The sequence below is a fragment of the Apodemus sylvaticus genome, chromosome 9 (assembly GCF_947179515.1).
Source record: "Apodemus sylvaticus chromosome 9, mApoSyl1.1, whole genome shotgun sequence".
In the NCBI taxonomy this organism is placed as follows: domain Eukaryota; kingdom Metazoa; phylum Chordata; class Mammalia; order Rodentia; family Muridae; genus Apodemus; species Apodemus sylvaticus.
The window spans coordinates 57849619-57873215 of NC_067480.1; the positions used below are offsets into that span (position 1 = coordinate 57849619).

Genomic DNA, 23597 nt, shown 5'->3' on the forward strand with positions numbered 1-23597 from the left:
GACATTGGAGTTCATTGTGATAAGGCTGTACTTCAATGTCCCTCACATCACCAAAGGATTTTACCTCCATAGTAGCTAAACTAAGAGTCGACAGTTCTGCTGCACCACGGAATGAATTGTAGGCACAATTATTTGGATACAGATTTCCTGCTATGGGCAAAGCTATTTGACTTGAGTGATTATCGTCATTCTCAGCCCACAGGGAACAGGTTACATTCATTTAAGAAATGGTGTGTGTATTCAAATTGTCTGTCCATGAAGTCATTCATCAACTGTTTCAATGAACAATTATTCTGCTTGGAGGGTAGCACAGACATTAGGTGAGGGTAAGATTCTGGCTCATTTGGCTGTGATGATTTTGAAAATCATTCATCTCAGAAAAAGTAACTTATAAGGTAATCTTCTTCAAAATTGATACAATAATTATAAATATTATGCAAAACATTCAGTCTTACTCTTTTGGTTCTCTTACAAGCCACCTCCCAAATTAATTGTCTACATTTCTTTTGGCTGTATAAATAATTTGGAAATATGTAAGCAGTTCGAAAAAAACATAGTATAGTATAAAAACATCAAATAAACAATACTACTTATAGAGAGGCTGAGATAAGAGAAGCATGATTTTAAGACAATTAGGTGGTACACAGCAAGACACTGTCACATACAAAGCAGAAAGTGTATATGGATTGTACATTATTGGGCATAGCTCTCCAATTACCAAATTAGAGAGACCACTGGGTGACAGCCAACAAATTTCTAATCCTTTTGAATTTCAATCGAATAGGATATGTTGGTAATATTAATTTTCGTATTAAGAGATATTAAGAAAAAGTGATTGTTACTTCCTGTTATTTTGTTGTTAGAGGTGGAATTATGTTTGCATGGGTTTGTTGAAAGATTACTTTCTTACTTTTTCCAGGGTGTATTCTCTCTCCTTGTGTTGGCATTTTCCATCTATCATCCTTTGTAGGACTGGATTTGTGGAAAGATATTGTGTACATTTGGTTTTGTCATGGAATATCTAGGTTTCTATGGTAATTGAAAGTTTTGCTGGATATAATAGCCTGGGCTGGTATTTGTGTTCTCTTAGGGTCTGTATGACAACTGCCCAGGATCCTCTGGCTTTCATAGTCTCTGGTGAGAAGTCTGGTGTAATTCTGATAGGTCTGCCTTTATATGTTACTTGACCTTTTTTCCTTGCTGCTTTTAATATTCTTTCTTTGTTTTTTGCATTTGGTGTTTTGATTATTATGTGAGATGGGGAGAAGGGTCACAGGAAACCCAGGGAGACCCTTGGCTTCTGTCAAACACAGTAGGTGGATAAAAATGCTACTTTAAAAATAAACACTAAAACTACTCCAGCAGCCACTGTAGGGTTGGGCCTGCCCAACTCAGAGATCCCAGCTGGAGACATTCTAGCCTTGGTTCAAGAGGGAAAACCTAGGTCCTGTTTAAGACCTACAATGGTCTCACCAAGCCAGCACCAGTTCTTCAAGGGCATAGGCACTGGTAGTTGCTACTGATTTCAAGATACATGGTTAGAGAAAGAAAACCCAAATCAAAACTAGCTGGGCAGACCCCATCTCCAGGCTGTGCAAGAGGCCAGCTGTGCAACCAGAGGCCGGCTGGGAGGAAGCAGCTTACTCCAGTGAGGATCCAGTCCTGAGGCCTCTGGCAGGAGCTTTCCAGTCTCTGCTTTAGGATCAGGAACAGCCTGGGCCACAGCACCCTCTCTCCAGGCAGCGCAGGAGGTCAGCTGTGCACCAGAGGCCAGCTGGGAAGAGGCAACTTGCACTGGTGAGTCCAGCATTGACAACAAGACCAACTAACACCAGTGAGAACTAGATGGCAAAAGGCAAATGCAGGAATGTCACTAACAGAAATCAAGGCAATATGGTAGCATCTGAACCCAATTCTCCATTAACAGCATATCCTGGATACCCCAACACACCAGAAAAACAAGATTTGGATTTAAAATCACTGGTCATGATGTTGTTACAGGAACACATGAAGGACATAAATAAATCTCTTAAAGAAAATCAGGAGAAAATGGATCAAAAGTTAGAAATGCTTACAAGGGAAACACAAAAATCATTGAAAGAAATTCAGGAGAATACAGAATCCAATAAGTAGGAAATGCAAAAATCACTTAAAGAAATACAGGAGAACTTTGGTCAACAGGATGAAGTCTGTTGAAAGAGGAAACACTAAAATCTCTTAAAGAATTACAGAAAAACACAAACAAGCAAGTGAAGGAGCTAAGCAAAACCATCCAGGATCTAAAATCAGAAGTAGAAACAACTAAGAAATCTCAAAGGGAGACAACTTTGGAGATAGAAAGCCTTGGGAAGAAATCAGGGGCCATAGGTGCAAATATCAACAACAGAATACAAGAGATAGAAGAAAGAATCTCAGATGCTGAAGATACCATAGAAACCATGGACTCAACAGTTAAAGAAAATGCAAAATGCAAAAAGCTTGTAACCCAAAACATCCAGAAAATCCAGGACACAATGAGAAGACCAAACCTAAGGATTATAGGCATAGATGAGAGTGAAGATTTACAACTTAAAGGGCCAGCAAATATCTTTAATAAAATTATGGAAGAAAACTTCCCTAGCCTAAAGAGAGAGATGCCCATGAATATACAAGATGCCTACAGAACTCCAAACAGACTGGACCAGAACAGAAATACCTTCCAACACATAATAATCAAAACCCCAAATGTACTAAACAAAGAAAGAATATTAAAGGCAGTAAGACAAAAAGGCCGAGTAACAGGAAGAGCTATAAGAATCACACCAGACTTCTCTAGAAGCTAGAAGATCCTGGGCAGATATCATGCAGACTCTAAGAGAACACAAATGTCAGCCAAAACTACTATACCCAGCAAAACTCTCAATCACCATAGATGGAGAAAGTAAGATATTCCATGACAAAACCAAGTTTAACCAATATCTTTCCACAAACCCAGCCCTACAAAGGATAATAGGAGGAAAACACCAATACAAGGAGGGAAACTTCACCCTGGTAAAAGCAAAATAGTAACCTTCTTTCATCAAACCCAAAAGAAGATAGCCAAACAAATTTAAAAAATAACATCAAAAAATGACAGGAAGTAATAATCACTATTCCTTAATATTTCTTAACATCAATGGGCTCAATTCCCCAATAAAAAGACATAGCCTAACATACTGGATATATAAACAGGACCCTACATTTTGCTGCATACAGGAAACACACCTCAGGGTCAAAGACAAACACTACCTTAGAGTAAAAGGCTGGAAGACAATTCTATAAGCAAATGGTCTCAGGAAACAAGCCAGAGTTGCCATTCTCATATCAGATAAAATTGACTTTCAACCCAAAGTCATCAAAAGAGACTCTGAGGGACACTTCTTGCTGGTTAAAGGAAAAATACACCAAGAAGAACTCACAATCCTGAACATCTATGCTCCAAATGCAAGGGCACCCTCATTCATAAAAGAAACTTTACTAAAGCTCAAAGCACACATTGCACCTAACACAATTATTGTGGGTGACTTCAACACTGCAATTTCCTCAGTGAACCGATCAGGAAAACAGAAACTGAACAGGGACACAGTGAAACTAATTGAAACTTTGGACCAATTAGATTTAACAGATATATATAGAACATTTCACCCTAAAGCAAAAGAATATATCTTTTTCTCAGCACCTCATGGTACCTTCTGCAAAATTGATCATATAGTTGGTCACAGACAGACCTCAACAAATATAAGAAGATTAAAATAATCCCATGCCTCTTATCAGATCACTATGGAGTAAAAGTGGTTTTTAATAACAATAAAAACAACAGAAAGCCCACATACACATGGAAACTGAACAATACTCTACTCAATGATACCTAGGTCAAGGAAGAAATAAAGAAAGAAATCAAAGACTTTTTAGAATTTAACGAAATGAAGGCACAACATACCCAAATCTATAGGACACAATGAAAGCAGTGCTAAGAGGAAAACTCATAGCTTTGAGTGCCTCCAAAAAGAATATGGAGAGAGCATACACTAGAAGATACAACATTCACTGGAACAACTGAAAGCACTGGAACAAAAAGAAGCTAATTCACCCAGGAGGAGAAGAAGACAGGAAATCATCAAACTCAGGGCTAAAAGCAATCAAGTAGAAAGTAAGAGAACCATATATAGAATCAATAAAACCAGGAGCTGGTTCTTTGAAAAAATCAACAAACCAAAGGGCACAGAGACAGTATCCAAATTAACAAAATTAGAAATGGAAAGGGAGATATTACAACAGAAACCGAGGAAATTCAAAAAAATCATCAGATCCTACTACAAAAGCCTGTACTCAACACAACTGGAGAATCTGGAGGAAATGGACAATTTCTTAGACAGATACCAAATACCAAAATTAAATCAGGATCAAATAGATCATCTAAACAAACCCATAACCCCTAAAGAAATAGAAGGGGTCATAGATAGCCTTCCGACCAAAGAATGCACAGAACCAGATGATTTTAGTGCAGAATTCTATCAGACCTTCAAAGAAGACTTAACACCAATACTCTTCAAACTATTCCACAAAATAGAAACAGAAGGAACACTACCCAACTCTTTCTATGAAGCCACAATTACGCTGATACCAAAACCACATAAAGATCCAACTAAGAAAGATAATTTCAGGACAATTTCCCTTATGAATATCAATGCAAAAATACTCAATAAAATTCTTGCCCACCGAATCCAAGAACACATCAAAACGATCATCCACCAGGATCAAGTAGGCTTCATCCCAGGGATGCAGGGATGGTTCAATACATGGAAATCCATCAATGCTATCCACTACATAAACAATCTGAAAGAAAAAATCCACATGATCATTTCATTAGATGCTGAAAAAGCATTTGACAAAATTCAGCATCCTTTCATGCTAAAAGTCTTGGAAAGGACAGGAATTCAAGGCCCATATCTAAACATAGTAAAAGCAATATACAGCAAACCGGTAGCCAACATCAAACTAAATGGAGAGAAACTTGAAGCAATCCCACTAAAATCAGGGACTAGACAAGGCTGCCCCCTCTTTCCATATCTTTTCAATATAGTTCTTGAAGTCCTAGCTAGAGCAATTAGACAATATAAGGAGGTCAAAGGGATACAAATTGGAAAGGAAGAAGTCAAACTATCACTATTTTCAGATGATAGGATAGTATACTTAAGTGACCCAAAAAACTCTACTAGAGAACTACAGCTGATAAAAAAAAACTTCAGCAAAGTGACTGGCTACAAAATCAACTCAAGCAAATCAGTAGTCTTTATATACTCAAAGGATAAGCAGACTGAGAAAGAAATTGGGGAAATGATACCCTTCACAATAGCCACAAACAGCATAAAGTATCTTGGGGTGACTCTAACCAAACAAGTGAAAGACCTATATGACAAGAACTTCAGATCTCTAAAGAAGGAAATCAAAGAAGATCTTAGAAAATGGAAAAATCTTCCATGCTCTTGGGTTGACAGGATTAATATAGTTAAAATGGCCATCTTGCCAAATCTACAGATTCAATGCAATCCCCATCAAAATCCCAACTCAGTTCTTCATAGAGCTAAAAAGAGCAATTCTCAAATTCATCTGTAATAACAAAAAACCCAGGATAGCTAAAACTATTCTCAACAATAAAAGAACTTCTGGGGGATTCAGTATCCCAGACCTCAAACTTTACTACAGAGCAATAGTGATAAAAACCACATGGTATTGGTACAAAGTCTGGCAAGCGGATCAATGGAATAGGATTGAAGACCCAGAAATGAACCCACACACCTATGGTCACTTGGTCTTCGACAAAGGGGCTAAAAGCATCCAGTGGAAAAAAGATAGTCTTTTCAACAAATGGTGCTGGTTCAATTGGAGGTCAGCATGCAGAAGAATACGAATCGATTCATTCTTATCTGATTGTACTAAGCTCAACTCCAAATGGATCAAGGACCTCCACATAAAGCCAGACACACTGAAACTAATAGAAAAGAAACTGGGAAGACCCTTGAGGACATGGGCACAGGGGGAAAGTTCCTGAATAGAACACCAATAGCTTATGCTCTAAGATCAAGAATTGACAAATGGGACCTCATAAAACTACAAAGTTTCTGTAAGGCAAAGGACACTGTCAAAAGGACAAAACGTCAACCAACAGATTGGGAAAGTATCTTCACCAACCCTAAATCTGGCAGAGGGCTAATATCTAATATATACAAAGAACTCAAGAAGGTAGAACCCAGAGAACCAAATAACCCCATTAAAAAGTGGGGTACAGAGCTAAACAAAGAATTTTCACATGAAGAACTTCAGAGGGCTGAGAAGCACCTTAAGAAATGTTCAACATCATTAATCATTAAGGAAATGCAAATTAAAACGACCCTGAGATTTCACCTCACACCAGTCAGAACGGCTAAGGTCAAAAACTCAGGAGACAGCAGGTGTTGGCGAGGATGTGGAGAAAGAGGAACACTCCTCCACTGCTGGTGGGATTGCAAGATGGGGCAACCACTTTGGAAATCAGTCTGGTGGTTCCTCAGAAATCTGGGCATGACACTTCTGGAAGACCCTGCTATACCACTCCTGGGCATATACCCAGAGGATTTCCTGACATGCAATAAAGACACATGCTCCACTATGTTCATAGCAGCCTTATTTATAATAGCCAGAAGCTGGAAAGAACCCAGGTGTCCCTCAACAGAGGAATGGATATAAAAACTGTGGTATATTTACACAATGGAGTACTATTCAGCCATTAGAAACAATGAATTCATGAAATTCTTAGACAAATGGATGGAGCTGGAGAACATCATACTAAGTGAGGTAACCCAGTCTCAAAAGATCAATCATGGTGTGCACTCACTGATAAGTGGATATTAACCTAGAAACTTGGAATACCCAAGACATAATCCACATATTAAATGAGGTCCAAAAAGAACGGAGGAGTGGCCCCTGGTTCTGGAAAGACTCAGTGCAACAGTATAGGGGAATACCAGAACAGGGAAGTGGAAAGGAGTAGATGGGGGAACGGGGGAAGGAAAGAGGGCTTATGAGACTTTCGGGGAGTGGGGAGCCAGAAAAGGGGAAATCATTTGAAAAGTAAATAAAGAATATATCGAATAAAAAAAAGAATATAAATGTAAAGAAAATAGTGCCACATCCAAAATTGTTTGAGCTAAAATTTTTAAGTGTAAAAATAAATTAATTTTTATAAATAAATGACTTTTTAATCAGCAAAAAAAAAAAGCAAATTGGAAAGGAAGAAGTCAAATTATCACTATTTGCAGATGACATGATAGTCTACTTAAGTGACCCAAAAACCTCCACCAGAGAACTCCTACAGCTGATAAACAACTTCAGTACAGTGGCAGGTTATAAAATCAACTCAAGCAAATCAGTTGCCTTCCTATACTCAAAGGATAAGGAGGCTGAGAAAGAAGTTAGGGAAATGACACCTTTCACAATAGCCACAAACAATATAAAGTATCTTGGTGTGACTCTGACCAAACAAGTGAAAGATCTGTATGACAAGAACTTCAGGTATCTGAAGAAAGAAATCGAAGAAGACCTCAGAAAATGGAAAAATCTTCCATGCTCATTGATCGGCAGGATTAATATAGTTAAAATGGCCATCTTGCCAAAAGCAATCTACAGAATCAACACAATCCCCATCAAAATCCCAACTCAGTTCTTCACAGAGTTAGAAAAAGCAATTCTCAAATTCATCTGGAATACCAAAAAACCCAGAATAGCTAAAACTATTCTCAACAGTAAAAAAACTTGGGGGAATCAGTATCCTAGACCTAGAGCAATAGTGTTAAAAACTGCATGGAATTGGCACAGTGACAGGCAAGTGGACCAATGGAATAGAATTGAAGACCCAGAAATGAATCCATACACCTATGGTCTCTTGATCTTCGACAAAGGAGCAGAAAACATCCAGTGCAAAAAAGATGGCCTTTTCAATAAATGGTGCTGGTTCAACTGGAGGTCAGCATGTGAATTGATCCATTCTCATCTCCTTGTACTAAACTCAACTCCAAGTGGATCAAGGACCTCCACATAAAACCAGACACACTGAAACTGATAGAAAAGGAACTGGGGAAACCCTTGAGGAGCTCAGGGGGAAAGTTCCTGAATAGAACACCAATAGCTTATGCTCTAAGATCAAGAATTGACAAATGGGACCTCATAAAATTACAAAGTTTCTGTAAGGCAAAGGACACTGTCAAAAGGACAGAACAGCAACCAACAAATTGGGAAAAGATTTTCACCAACCCTACATCTGATAGAGGGCTAATATCTAATATATACAAAGAACTCAAGAAGTTAGACCCCAGAGAGCCAAATAACCCTATTAAAAAATAGGGGCTGCTATACCTCTCCTGGGTATATACCCAAAGGATTCCCTGGCATGCAATAAAGACACATGTTCCATTATGTTCATTGCAGCCTTATTTATAATAGCCCGAAGCTGGAAAGAACCCAGATGTCCCTCAATGGAGGAATGGATATAGAAAATGTGGTATATTTACACAATGGAATACTATAGTCTCAGCAATTAAAAACAATGAATTCATGAAATTTTTAGGCAAATGGTTGGATCTTGAAAATATCATCCTAAGTGAGGTAACCCAATCACAAAAGAATACACATGGAATACAGTCTCTGATAAGTGGGTATTAATTAGCCCAGAAGCTGTTAATACCCAAGGGACAATTAGCATAACAAATGACTCCCATGAAGAAGTAAGGAGAGGGTCCTGATCCTGGAAAGGCTTGATCTAGCATTGGAGGGGAGTACCAGGACAGAGAAAAAGGAGAGAGGTGATTGGAGAATGGATGGAGAGAAGAAGGTTTATGGGACATAGGGGGGAACTGGGAAAGGGGAAATCATTTGGAATTTAAACAAAGAATATAGAAAATAAAAATATATAATAAAAAAAAAACTTGCTGGGCAGACATCCGAAGCCAGTTCTGTGTTTTCCGGCTGATGCAAATGCTTTCCTTGTGGCATGGAATGAAGTTGACAACGAGTTCCTGTGTTCCCACTTGTATGGTGACAGTGTTGCTAGGGTACAGCTGAGATTTTAGTTTCAGAAAGAACTTTCACATACAAATACATGCGCACTTCCCTGACCGGCACACTTCTGTTCTGTACAATGTCAAAGTCTGACAGGCCAAGGTTCATACTGGTGTCTCCCTTGCCCCCCAACAACTTTAATAGAAAAGTTTTTTCCTTTTGCTTAAGAAAACAAAAACCACTCTGGAGCCTAGGTCTTGGCAGACATGCTGGTGATGAGTGAAGGAGACACTGGGTGGGAACTGGGCCACCCTACAGCTCCCCTGGGCCAAGCTACCCTGGGCCAAGCCTACAGATCCCCAAAAGCTACAGTTTTGGTCAGAGAAAACCCTTCTTACCACAGTGACTCAGTCCAACTTCCAAAGTCAGGCCTACCCTTGACTGTTAGCCTATCCAGTACTCTAAAATCACAAAGATCTACCACACACCTATGCAAGGACCAGACAAACAGGGCGAAGGGCAAATACTCACTGTTTTATGGAATAGTGAGTTATTGGAACAGTACACTTCATATTTCAACTGCCAGACAAAAAAAACAAAAAAACAAAAGAAAACAAACAAAAAAAAAACAGCAGTTTAACTCAAAGGCGAAACAATAAAAGCACAGTTATAGGTGTTGTGTGTCTGATGTGCATACACATGTGCTCTGATTTACCTTAAATAAAATGCCAGAAGGGGGAAAAAAATCATCCTTTTAAGCCATAGACCTAGAAGTCTCCAGAATAAAACTTGTAGATGTATTCAAAAATAACTTAGCAGGAGGGTTCTGGTGACATGGGGAACCCTCCTATTCACTTGCCATGGAGAAGAAATGTGGCCTCTTTCTCTCACAGAGAGTGGCTACCATCTCAGCCAGTGCCAAAGCTCAATTATTGATGGCAGCCAAACACAGGTTTGGAAGGAACCATGAGGACAAAGAAGCAGTCACTTTTGTCATGTGGACAGAGATCTCATCAATCTCTGAGATAGGACAATGTTCCAGAGACAAGTATCATCAACAAACTCAGGGCATGAGGGTGCCTTGAGCACACACCAGGCTCCCAGAACAGCACGCAGTGGCACACTGTTCTCTTGAGGTGCGGAGTGCCCACTCTTAATCAGGGCCACCACAGCACTGTGGCTGGGCCACAGCAGGCTTGCTGGCGGTGCTCCTGGCTTCTCAGTGCTCTTCGGTTTTGTTTTCAAAGCTTCCTTTGGGGTTCCCTTTGAGAAGTTTGCTTGCTGCAGTTTCCTATGTGCCAGACAAAGCTTGAACCTCTCTCCTGGGTGAGTGCCATCATGAGCCGGAACACTAAGAAAGATCTCATCAGCTGCAGGACTGCACAGGGGGCTGCTGAGAGGGGAAACTTACTTGGGCTAAGGATTCTTGGGTGCTCTGAACTGCCTGGAATGCACAGTCTCTCAGCATCGACATGTATGAACAGAGAAGCTACTGACCTCACTCAAGACCACAACCCTATGTGCTTTCTGAAAAGTGGACAGAGCTGCTATCGGTCAAGATGGTATGTGAGGTTTGCGTGCAAGGGCGTCCGGATAGGTCTGGTGCACTACCTAACCAGGTAAGGTGGAGATGGCAGGTGGGCCCTCTCCTATAGCCTGAGGCCTGCCTTGTGCCCGTCCTGGAGTTTGGCTCTTTTGACACTGGCACTGGAGTAGCCCTCATCATCACTGCCCAGGCTCTGCATGCTGCCTCGCTCGACCAAGTCACTCATACTGCTGCTCCAGTTCAGGTCCCCATTGAGGTAGTCTGTGCTCCCCACATCCACATCTACATCCAAGTCCAGCTCTTCCCGGTCAGAGTTAGAGCTTTCTGAGGAAACCACGGAGCCCAAGCTGTCCATCCAAGTCCTCTCAGCACCCAGCTTCTCCAGCCACTGCTTCAGACATGTCCACTCCCACTGAAGCGGTTCTATTTGATGGACAGTTTTCTGTCACAATCTTCAAGTTTCTTAATGTGCAATTTGGCTTTTGTCAGTAAACTCGGGGTGGCATGCTGGCTTGACTCAGGGCCCAGCGGTACCAATCCCTTTAGCTTCTCCAGGCACAGACGGAGGTGAGCTGCTCTTCTCCATCTCATCATGAGTTGATCTGCTACTGGTGCTGTTCTTCCTGGGCGTCTTCCTCCGTTTGAAGGCATCTCTGTCCTTGCTACTGTATGGCAACATAGAGGCATACCCATGCTCAGCTTCTCTGGCCTGCAGCTCCAGTTAGTGCCACCTCCAGAAGCAGCTGGATGTTCATCTGCACAGCTGTCACCATCCTGCATCCAAATGCTACGGACTTTGTGTTTCCCAAGAGGTCCACAGTAAACAAGGGCACAGGAGATCCACATTAATTAGGGGTGCAAGAGGCCTGTTCTAACCAGAGACAACAAGGAGACCAGCTCTAACTCAGTTCACAGAGCTCTACCTGACTTCTAGGAGGCCAGTTCCAGTTAGAGACACCTGACCTAATTAACACAAGAGAGAACCCATAGCTAGAGGTAATTGCAAGGTCATAAGTGACAGAACCCAATGCAATTTGGCATCATAAAAACACAGTTCTCCCACCACAGCAAGCCCTGCATACCCTGGCATGCCTGAAGAGTAAGATATTGACCTAAAATCCCACCTCATGAAGATGATAGAGGCCTTTAAGAAGGATACAAATAACCCTCTTAAAAAAAAAAATATATATATATATATATATAGGAAAACACAGGCAAACAGGTAGAAACTCGTAAAAAAAAGAAAGAAAGAAAGAAAGAAAGAAAGAAAGAAATCCCTTAAAAAAATACAGGAAAATGAAATCAAGCAGATAAAGGAATTGAACAAAACAGTCCTAGAACTAAAAAATGGAAATAGAAACAATAAAGAAAACACAAAGGGCACCGACCCTGGAAATGGACAACTTAGGAAAGAGATCAGGAGCTACAGATGCAAGCATCATCAACAGAATACAACAGATAGAAGAGAGAATCTCAGCAGCAGAAGATACAATAGAAGATATCAACACATCAGTCAAGGAAAATACAAAGTATAAAAAGTCCCTAACTCAAAATATCCAGGAAATTCAGGACACACTTAAAAGATCAAACCTAAGAATAATATGAATAGAGTGGGTGAAGAATCACAGGTCAAATGGCTAGAAAATATCTTCAACAAAATCATAGAAGAAAACTTCCTTAACCTAAAGAAAGAGATGAACATAAACATACAAGAAGCCTACAGAGGACCAAATAGATTGGACCAGAAAAGAAAATACTCTCTTCACATAATAATCAAAACACCAAATGCATGAAACAAAGAAATAATATTAAAAGCTGTCATGGGAAAAGGCCAGTAACATATAAAGGCAGACCTATCAGAATTATACCAGACTTCTCAACAGAGACTCTAAAAGCCAGAAGATCCTAGACAGGTGTCATCCAGGTCCCAAGAGAACATGAATGCCAACCCAGGATACTATAGCCAGCAAAACTCTCAACATCATAGATGGAAACACTAAGATATTCCAAGACTAAACCAAATTTAAACAATATCTTTCTATTAATCAACTCCTACAGGGAATACTGGAACAACATATCCAAAACAAAGTGGGTACCTACACCCAAGAAAACATAAGAAACTAAACATTTCACAACAAACCCAAAAGAAGAGAATCATACACACATAATACCACCTCCAGCAGCAACAACAACAACAACAAAAACCCAAGAACTAACAATCACCTGTCTTTAATATTTCTCAGTATCAATGGACTCAATTCCTCAATCAAAAGATACAGGCTAACAGACTGGATACATAAAAGATCCAGCATTTTGTTGCATACAAGAAACACACCTCAGTGACAAAAACACTACCTTAGAATAAAAGGCTGGAAAAAAGTCTTCCAAGTAAATGGTCCCAAGAAACAAGCTGGAGTTGCCATTCTAATATCCAATAGAATAGACTTTCAACCAAAAGTTATCAAAAAATGGGGAAGGACACTTCATATTAATCAAAGGAAAAATACACAAAATGGAAGTCTCAGTTCTGAACATTTATGCCTAAAATGCAATAGTACCCATATTCATCAAAGAAACTTTAATAAAACACATATTGAACCTCACACAAGAATAGCAGGAGACTTCAAAATCCCACTCTCACCAATGGACAGATCATGGAAACAGAAACTAAACAGAGACACAGTGAAACTAAAAAGTTATGAGCCAGATGGATTTAACAGATATCTATAGAACACTTCACCCTAAAACAAAAGAATACACCTTCTTCTCAGCACCCTGTGGAATTTTCTCCAAAACTGGTCATATAATCAGATATAAAACAAGCCTCGACAGATATAAGAAGATTGGAATAATACCATGCATCCTATCAGATTAACAATAACTAAGGCTAGACTTCAATAACAACAAAAACAACAGAAAACCCACATACTCATGGAAACTGAACAACTCTCTGCTCAATGATAACTTGAAATAAAGAAATCAAAGGCTTTACAAAATTCAATGAAAATGAAGATACATCATACTTAAACTTATGGGACACAATAAAAGCAGTGTTAAGAGGAATTCATAGCACTAAGTGCCTTCATAAAGAATTTAGAGGTCTGGAGAGATGGCTCAGCTATTAGGAGCACTGGCAGCTCTTCCAGAGGTCCTGAGTTCAATTCCCAGCAACCACATGGTGGCTCACAACCATCTGTAATGAGATATGATGTCCTCTTCTGATGTGTCTGAAGACAGCAACAGTGTACTCACATACATAAAGTAAATAAATCTTAAAAAAAAAAAAGAAAGAAAGAATTTAGAGAGATCCTGTACAAGCAACTTAACATCACACCTGAAAGCTTTGAAATGGAAAGAAACAAACACACCTAAGAGGAGAAGATGGTAGGAAATAGTCAAACTCAGGGCTGAAATCAGCCTGTCAGAAGCAAAGAGAAGGATACAAGGAATCAGCAAAACCAAGAGCTGGTTCCTTGAGAAAATCAACAAGATAGATAATCCCTTAGCCAAACTAACTAAATGGCATAAAGACAGTATCCAAATCAACAAAATTAGAAATGAAAAGGTAGAGATAACAACAGAAATTTTCAGAACCTACTACAAAGCCTATACTCTACAAAACTGGAAAATCTAGATGAAATGGATGGCTTTCTAGACAGTTACCATATATCAAAGTTAAACCAAGATCAGATAAACTATCTAAACAGTCCCATAACTCCTAAATAAATAGAAATAGTCATCAAAATTTCCCAAACAAAAAAAAGCCCAGAGTCAGATGGTTTCAGTGCAAAATTCTACCAGACCTCCAAAGAAGAGCTAATGCCAATACTCCCCAAACTATTCCACAAAATGGAAACAAGAGAAGCACTACCTAATTCACTCTGTGACGCCACAATTACTCTGATACGTAAACTACTCAAAGACACAACAAAAAGAGAGAACTTTATACCAATCTCACTTATGAATATTGATGCAAAAGTACTCAACAAAATTCTCACAAACTGAATCCAAGAATACATCAAAACCATCATTCACCACAATCAAGTAGGCTTCATCCCAGAGATGCAGAGATGGTTCAATATATAAAAATCCATCAATGTAATACACTATATAAACAAACTCAAGCAGGAAAGAAAAACCACATGATCATCTCATTAGATGCTGAAAAAGCCTTTGACAAAGTAAAACACATTTTCATGTTAAAAGTCTTGGAGAGATCAGGAATTCAAGGTACATACCTAAACATAATAAAAGCAATATACAGCGAACCAACAGCCAACATCAAAAAATGGAGAGAAACTAGAAGCAATCCCACTAAAATCCAGAACAAGGCAAGGTTGACCACACTCTCCCTATCGATTCAATATAGTGAGTGCTCTGAAGTTTTATCTAGAGCAATTAGACAACAAAAGGAAATCAAGGGGATACAAATTGGAAAAGAGGAGTCCAAGTATCATATTTGCAGATGATATGATAGTATAAATAAGCAACCCCAAAAATTCCACCAGAGAAAAATTACAGCTGATAAACAACTTCAATAAAGTGGCTGGATATAAAATTAGCTCAAACAAACCAGTAGCCTTCCTTTATACAAATGATAAAAAGGGTGAGAAAGAAATTAGAGAAACAACACCCTTCACAATAGTCACAAATAGTATAAAATATCTTGGTATAACTCTTACCAAGCAAGTGAAAGATCTGTATGACAAGAACTTCAAATCTCTGAAAAAAGAAATGGAAGAAAACCTCAGAAGATTGAAAGACCTCCCATGATCATGGATTGGTAGGATTAACATAGTGAAAAATGGCCATCTTACCCAAAGCAATCTACAAATTCAATGCAATCCCCATTGAAATCCCAACAAGATTCTTCACAGACATAGAAAGCAATTCTCAACTTCATATGGAAAAACAAAAAACCAGGATAGCCAAACTGATTCTCAACAATAAAAGAATTTCTGGGGCAATCACCATTCCTGACCTCAAAGCAATAGTGATAAAAACCACATGGTATTGGTTGTCAGAAAGGTCAATCAATGGTGTGCCCTTCCCCCAGCCTTGACCAGGCTAAACAGACCTTAGGAGTTTGCCACAGTTGGCTCTTAATGACCCAGGTGGAGTCAATTTCCTACAGGAGCAGACTGCCTGCTGAGCTCATGTTGCAACTCAATCCAGCTGAAACAAAGGATGGGAGGGGGGGGAGTCTGTGGACTTTCCCTACATAAATGCAGTGCTGACTATTAAATTTTGAGCCTTGATCAGAAACCTTTGGCTTGGCTTCATCCTTCTCTTATACCCAGTCCTATTTCATTTCTAGTCCCCCTTTTAGGTAACCTAGTTCACCCATGGCTGCTGGACAGCTACACAATGGAATAGAATTGAAGACCCATAAGTAAACACATATAACTATGGACACTTAATCTTTGACAAAGAAGCCAAAAACATACAGTGGAAAAAAGAAAAGCATCTTCAGTAAATAGTGCTGATCTAGGTAGGAAAATGAAAATAGATCCATATTTACCATCTTGCACAAAGATCAAGTCCAAATGGATGAAGGACCTCAGCATAAAACTAGATACACTGAATAAAAGAGAAAGTAGGGAAGAGCCTCAAGCACATTTGGCACAGGAGGAAATTTCCTGAACAGAACACAAATTTGGCTCAGGCTCTAAGGTCAACAATTGACAAATGGGGACTTCATGAAACTGAAAAGCTTCTGTAAGGCAAAGGACACCATCAATAGGACAAAATGGCAGCCTACGGATTGAGGAAAAAAAAATCTTTACTAACCCTACATCCAACAGAGGGCTAATATCCAAAATGTATAGAAAACCAAAAAAGTTAATCTCCAAAAAACCAAATAACCCAATTAAAAAATAAAGTACAGAGCTAAACAGAGAATGCACAACAGAAGAATCTCGAATGGCTGAGAAGCACTTAAAGAAATGTTCAAAGTCCTTAGTCATCAGAGAAATGCAAATCAAAATGACCGAGATTCCACCTCCCACCAATAAGAATGGCTAAGATCAAAAACTCAGGTATTTATTTGGCCATGGTGTTGAGAACCATACCAATGGGACCGGTTAATCTATAAACTGAGACTGTCTCTCAATTGTGTTTATAGACACGGGAGAACACACACACACACACACACACACACACACACACGGTTTCCTGTTCCTACCCAGCATTGAGCACTCTGTGGTATGGGGAAGACAGGGAGGCAGACTGTTCTACTTTAACTGAACTAAAGAATTTTCAGTCCTGTTGAAAACCATGTGGCAGAGAGGTAGCATGTAGCCAGATGTTTACAGCCAGAGTCCCCTTTAGGCTGAATTTCTGATCATGTCCATGTCCCACACTCTCCCTCTCCACAGACTACTTTTGGGGCCATCTCCCACCCAGAGGCTATAGCCAGGTAACTCCCAGGTTCTCTGTTTTTAGGATTCCAGAGAAGTTCAGTATCAAATAATAGGCCACCATCAAGACGGCTGCAGGATAGAGCTCTCTGGGACATGGAACACGATGAAATGGATGTGCTTTCCCTATACTGACTTGAACGTAGGAGGCATCGTGCTTACCCTGAAGCCCTCAACTGGGCTTAGGGGTTATGGGATCTGAGGCTTTTTCCTGTGTGTTGGGCTCCCAATTCTCTTTGTATTGGGGTCTCCCGGCTTGCTGTGTGGGTGCAACATTCGCTTCTTTTCTTCCACAAGAGGATTTGCGTTAGGCGTGGGCTGCTGCCCTTTTCTATAGCTGGGTTTTGCCTTCCAAGGCTCTTCAGCCCAGAGGCGTGACTCCTAGGCAACTCACAACCAAGCACTTTGACAATTAAGTTAACACCGAGTCTCCAGAGCGAGCGAGACCCTGTCTGGCCAGCAGAGGGTGCTAGTGCACAAGAAGGGAGGCTGATAAGGCTAAAGAGACAAAAATGATCCCTACTTGGCCCAAGGTCGGATACCAACCTCAACAGGGGAAAACAAACTCCAAACTCATCATTCCCTCTACCTGGCAAACTTCAGTTTAGAGGACCCAGAGAGAACTCTACTTTGCCATTAAATTTCTTTCTTACCCTTTATGTTTGTTTTGTTGTATATTTAATGTGATTTTAAATTTATTTTAGTTTTTTAAAAAAATGGATGGAGCTGGAGAACACCATACTAAGTGAGGCAACCCAGTCTCAAAAGATCAATCATGGTATGCACTCAGTGATCAGTTGATATTATCCTAGAAACTTGAAATACCCAAGACATAATCCACATATAAAATGATGTCCAAGAGGAACGGAGGAGTTGCCCCTAGTTCTGGAAAGACTCAGTGTAGCAGTATAGGGGAATACCAGAACAGGGAATTGGGAAGGGGTGGATGGGAGAACAGGGGGAGGGAAGAGGGCTTATGGGACTTTCGGGGAGTGGGAAGCCAGAAAAGGGGAAATCATTTGAAATGTATCATAGCTGAAAGGAGTTGCTATGGTAACTTAACCACAGGTGAGCTTCGTTTATTCAAGCCCACTCAGGTGAGCTCTGTACATACTGACCATCTAGCTTCCTTGGCTAATCTTTAAACTAGTACATTTCCTTCTGAAGGCAGCCTAGAGAAAGCAGGATAGAAATGGCTGAGAGGAGGGGGTTTTGAGGTCTCTGTGAGGTGAGAATGGCTCCTGGCAGTAGAGGAAATCTGACGTGGCCCTTCTACTTTCGTAAAACCTTAGTCTCTCATTGCTTCCCTTCAAACACCCAACCATTGTAGGAAAATGAGTTGACTAATAATCTCCCAAAGCAAAGTTAGCACAACTGGCAACACAAAATTTTTTAAAAATGGAGGCAGAGACATTTTTTTAAATGTGTCTTTTATGTGGTTTTTATCTACTGAACTAAATCACTCCCTGGTCTGTGCTGCTTCTGCACCTGGCACCTGGCACCTCTTACATTGCTACCCTGGACGTGCACATGCATACACAGAGGCAGGGTGGGGTGGAAACCTGCTTAGCTCTTCCTCCCACAATCATAGAAATCTATAACCTCTTACTATCAAAACAAGAACCAGGCACCTTGATCATTAACGGATATCACTGCCATAGCACAGAGGGTAGCTCACAGAAGATGTGAAATGGTCACTTAGTTCTGTAAATTCTGAACACAGCTAAAGGGGTATTAAGAAAAGGAAACCATGAAGTAGACACTAGTAGTTAGAATATGGAGCTAGAAAACTTATGGGGCAGTGAGGGAAAAAATTGTCAGCAAAGAAAGACGTAACTTCAATTTTTTTCAAACCTTATTTTTAATGATGGTTCTTAAACACTATAACCTCCCTTTTAGCCCACTGACCCCCAGAGGTAATGGGAAAGAAAGGATAGTGGGTCAGCAGGGACAGTGGTCCTGTTTAGAAAGGTTCTTTGGAGCAACTCCTATCTGTGTTGTCAAGAAATCGGCAGTTTAGTTCACAGGTCAGCAGCAGCAGCTCGATCCACTTGCAAACACTTCATGGATTCACCAAGAGGCCAGTTCAGTAGAGTAGGCACAGCAAACAGGAATCAGCAGTGGTGGCACTACATAGCAGAGACAGCCAAGCCTCAGCCTTGGCTCAAATCAGCAGGAGGGATCAGGGAAGAACACCAGGACAAGTTCTTGTCTGTGCCTCTCTCAGGAAAGCATAGGTCAGTGAAGACTCAAGGCCCACAGGTGTTGCACAGCTAGCTCTGTAAGCAAGCCAAGCTCAGCCTCCGTCACTGTCCATCAGGTCCTTTTAAAGCCTCCAAACATCTCGGGTCCTCCATGTCTTGCCTCAGCACATGCATCTGTTTCCGCTGACATGACTCTGCCAATCAGCCCTGCAGCACACTGCCAGAAGTGTTTTGGTGCTTTTCTCTCTATTGAGTCCAGACAAATGCAGTTCAACTCCACACTGTAAGGTGGAGCAATACATGTGTCATTAGCAAAGAATCCTTCATTGTGTGTGTCAGTTCACATGCTTGCATTAACAGAACATCCTTTCTCCTGTGTCTGCTTCAGCGAAATGTTCCTTCATGAGTCTGCCTTAGCCTTTCACCTGTGTCCACTTCAGGAAAACACTCTGACACGTGTTTGCCTCAGCAAAACACCTTCCAACACAACTGACTTCCCAAAGAATCCTTAAGTTTCCACTTCACATCCCCCCTCTGTTTAAAAATTGTCCTTTCCTCTAACATTAACAATCAATACACAATAGAAATAATTATAAAAACCATCACATTTTCAATAAATGGCTTATGTACAATATAATCAAACAACAGTTTAACAAAACAACCTTAATTTTCTATCAACATACAATGACCAAAATAACCCTAAATATCTATCAATATGCAATAATTTAAACAAAAAACCTTAAATTTCTATTAATATACTACAATTAAAAACTTAAATTTCTATTATTATACAATAATTAAATAAAACACCTTACATTTCTATCAATATAGAATAAAATAATTAAAACAATCTACCACCCTAAACAATTACAACCGTAACACATCAAGTGACCAAAACCACCCACCCCAACTTCAGGGACTGGGACAATGAGACAATGTTTTTTTTTAATTTGTTAATTTTTAATTTTTTTTAGAAGATATGGACATTTTATTAGAAAAAGAAACAGCTCCAAAGGGCAAAGTGAGTCAGCGCAGATAAAATGTTTAAAATCACAAAGGCAAATGGGGCCTGCTGTGGTCATTTGCATAGTGTGAATTTTCTGGCTCCTTTGCATAGTGAAGGCTTTCTCGTGTGACTCTACATAAAACATTATGCATCGCCTGTCCCATTAGGCATCTGAAATGTTAACCCAGGGGCATGTATGTCTGTAATGCGATGACTCACAGGTTACCTTTAGGTACTCTGAGGGCTTGCTGTGACTACACCAATGGTTTCAGAAGTTCTATTTGGCCTTGGCAGCCAGGGACGGATAGAGGGTGTCTGCCTTCCTACGTGCCAACAGGCTTTTCTAAATGCTAATTTTGTAGTCTTGTTAGAGGCATGTTGAGCCCCATTATCTACACTATTCTCCTGCTTCAATCCCATTAGCTGGTAATAAGAGACAATATGAACTCTCATCCTACTTTTTAGAATCTCTGTACTGCTTTCTTTTTTTTCAAATAATTTTTTATTAGGTATATTTTTTATTTACATTTCAAATGATTTCCCCTTTTCTGGCCCCCCACTCCTGAAAGTCACATAAGTCCCCTTCCCTCCCCCTTTTCTCCCATCCACTCCTTCCCAATTCCCTGTTCTGGTTTTGCCCTATACTGCTACACTGAGTCCAGAACCAGGGGCCATTCCTCCATTCTTCTTGTACCTCATTTGATGTGTGGATTATGTCTTGGGTATTCCAGTTTTCTAGGTTAATATCCACTTATTAGTGAGTGCATACCATGATTGATCTTTTGAGACTAGGTTACCTCACTTAGTATGATGTTCTCCAGTTCCATCCATTTGCCTAAGAATTTCACGAATTCATTGTTTCTAATGGCTGAATAGTACTCCATTGTGTAGATATACCACATTTTTTGCATCCATTCTTCCGTTGAGGGATACCTGGGTTCTTTCCAGCTTCTGGCTATTATAAATAGGGCTGCTATGAACATAGTGGAGCATGTATCCTTATTACATGGTGGGGAATCCTCTGGGTATATGCCCAGGAGTGGTATAGCAGGATCCTCCAGAAGTGAGGTGCCCAGTTTCCTGATGAACCGCCAAACAGATTTCCAGAGTGGTTGTAACAATTTGCAACCCCACCAGCAGTGGAGGAGTGTTCCTCTTTCTCCACATCCTTGCCAACATCTGCTGTCTCCTGAATTTTTAATCTTAGCCATTCTGACTGGTGTAAGGTGAAATCTCAGGGTTATTTTGATTTGCATTTCCCTAATGATTAATGAAGTGGAGCATTTTTTAAGATGCTTCTCCGCCATCTGAAGTTCTTCAGGTGAAAATTCTTTGTTTAACTCTGTACCCCATTTTTAATAGGGTTATTTGGTTTTCTGGGGTCTAACTTCTGGAGTTCTTTGTATATATTGGATTTTAGCCCTCTATCTGATATAGGATTGGTGAAGATCTTTTCCCAATTTGTTGGTTGCCGATTTGTCCTTTTGATGGTGTCCTTTACCTTACAGAAACTTTGTAATTTTATGAGGTCACATTTGTCAATTCTTGATCTTAGAGCATATGCTATTGGTGATCTGTCCAGAAACTTTCCTCCTGTACCTATGTCCTCAAGGGTCTTCTCCAGTTTCTTTTCTATTAGCTTCACAGTGTCTGGCTTTATGTGGAGGTCCTTGATCCATTTGGATTTGAGCTTAGTACAAGGAGACAAGGATGGATCAATTCGCATTCTTCTGCATGCTGACCTCCAGTTGAACCAGCACCATTTGTTGAAAAGGCTATCTTTTTTCCATTGGATGTTTTCAGCTCCTTTATTGAGGATCAAGTGGCCACAGGTGTGTGGATTCATTACTGGATCTTTAATCCTGTTCCATTGATCTGCCTGCCTGTCACTGTACCAATATCATGCAGTTTTTAACACTATTGCTCTGTAGTATTGCTTGAGGTCAGGGATACTGATTCCACCAGAATTTCTTTTGTTGTTGAGAGTAGTTTTAGCTATCCTGGGTTTTTGTTATTCCAGATGAATTTGAGAATTGATCTTTCTAACTCTACAAAGAATTGAGTTGGGATTTTGATGGGTATTGCGTTGAATCTGTATATTGCTTTTGGCAAAATGGCCATTTTAACTATATTAATCCTGCCAATTCATGAGCGTGGGAGGTTTTTCCATTTTTTGAGGTCTTCTTCCATTTCCTTCAGAGTCTTGAAGTTCTTGTCATACAGATCTTTCACATGTTTGGTAAGAGTCACCCCAAGGTACTTTATACTGTTTGTGGCTATTGTGAAGGGTGTCATTTCCCTAATTTCTATGTCAGCCTGCTTATCCTTTGAGTATAGGAAGGCTACTGATTTGCTTGACTTAATTTTATAACCTGCCACTTTGCTGAAGTTATCAGCTGTAGGAGTTCTCTAGCTGAGTTTTTTGAGTCACTTAGGTACACTATCATATCATCTGCAAATAATGATAGTTTGACTTCTTCCTTTCCAATTTGTATCCCTTTGACCTCCTTATGTTGTCTAATTGCCCGAGCAAGTACCTCAAGTACAATATTGAAAAGATAAGGAGAAAGGGGGTAGCCCTGTCTAGTCCCTGATTTTAGTGGGATTGCTTCAAGTTTCTCTCCATTAAGTTTGATGCTGGCTACCGGTTTGCTGTATATTGCTTTTACTATGTTTAGGTATGGGCCTTGAATTCCTGTTCTTTCCAAGACTTTAAGCATGAAAGGATGCTGAATTTTGTTAAATGCTTTTTCAGCATCCAATGACATGACCATGTGGGTTTTTTCTTTGAGTTTGTTTATGTAGTGGATTGCATTAATGGATTTCCCAATATTGAACCAACCCTGCATCCCTGGAATGAAGCCTACTTTATCATGGTGGATGATCGTTTTTATGTGTTCTTGGATTCAGTTAGCAAGAATTTTATTGAGTATTTTTGCATTGGTGTTCATAAGGGAAATTGGTCTGAATTTATCTTTCTTTGTTGGATCTTTGTGTGGTTTTGGTATCAACGTAATTGTGGCTTCATAGAAGGAATTGGGTAGTGTTCTTTCTGTTTCTATTTTGTGGAATAGTTTGAAGAGTATTGGTGTTAGGTCTTCTTCGAAGGTCTGATAGAATTCTGCACTGAAACCATCTGGTCCTGTGATTTTTTTGGTTGGGAGACTTTCTATGACCCCTTCTATTTCTTTATGGGTTATGGGACTGTTTAGATGATCCATTTGGTCCTGATTTAGTTTTGGTATTTGGTATCTGTTTAGGAAATTGTCCATTTCCTCCAGATTCTCCAGTTGTGTTGAGTATAGGCTTTTGTAGTAGGATCTGATGATTTTTTGAATTTCCTCAGTTTCTGTTGTTATATCCCCCTTTTC

General features: G+C 39.9%; 1 pseudogene; it reads right to left on the reverse strand.

Annotated features, from left to right (window-relative positions):
- Positions 1-10700: 10700 nt before the first annotated feature.
- On the reverse strand, positions 10701-11370 carry LOC127692979 (max dimerization protein 1-like; annotated as a pseudogene).
- Positions 11371-23597: the final 12227 nt, after the last annotated feature.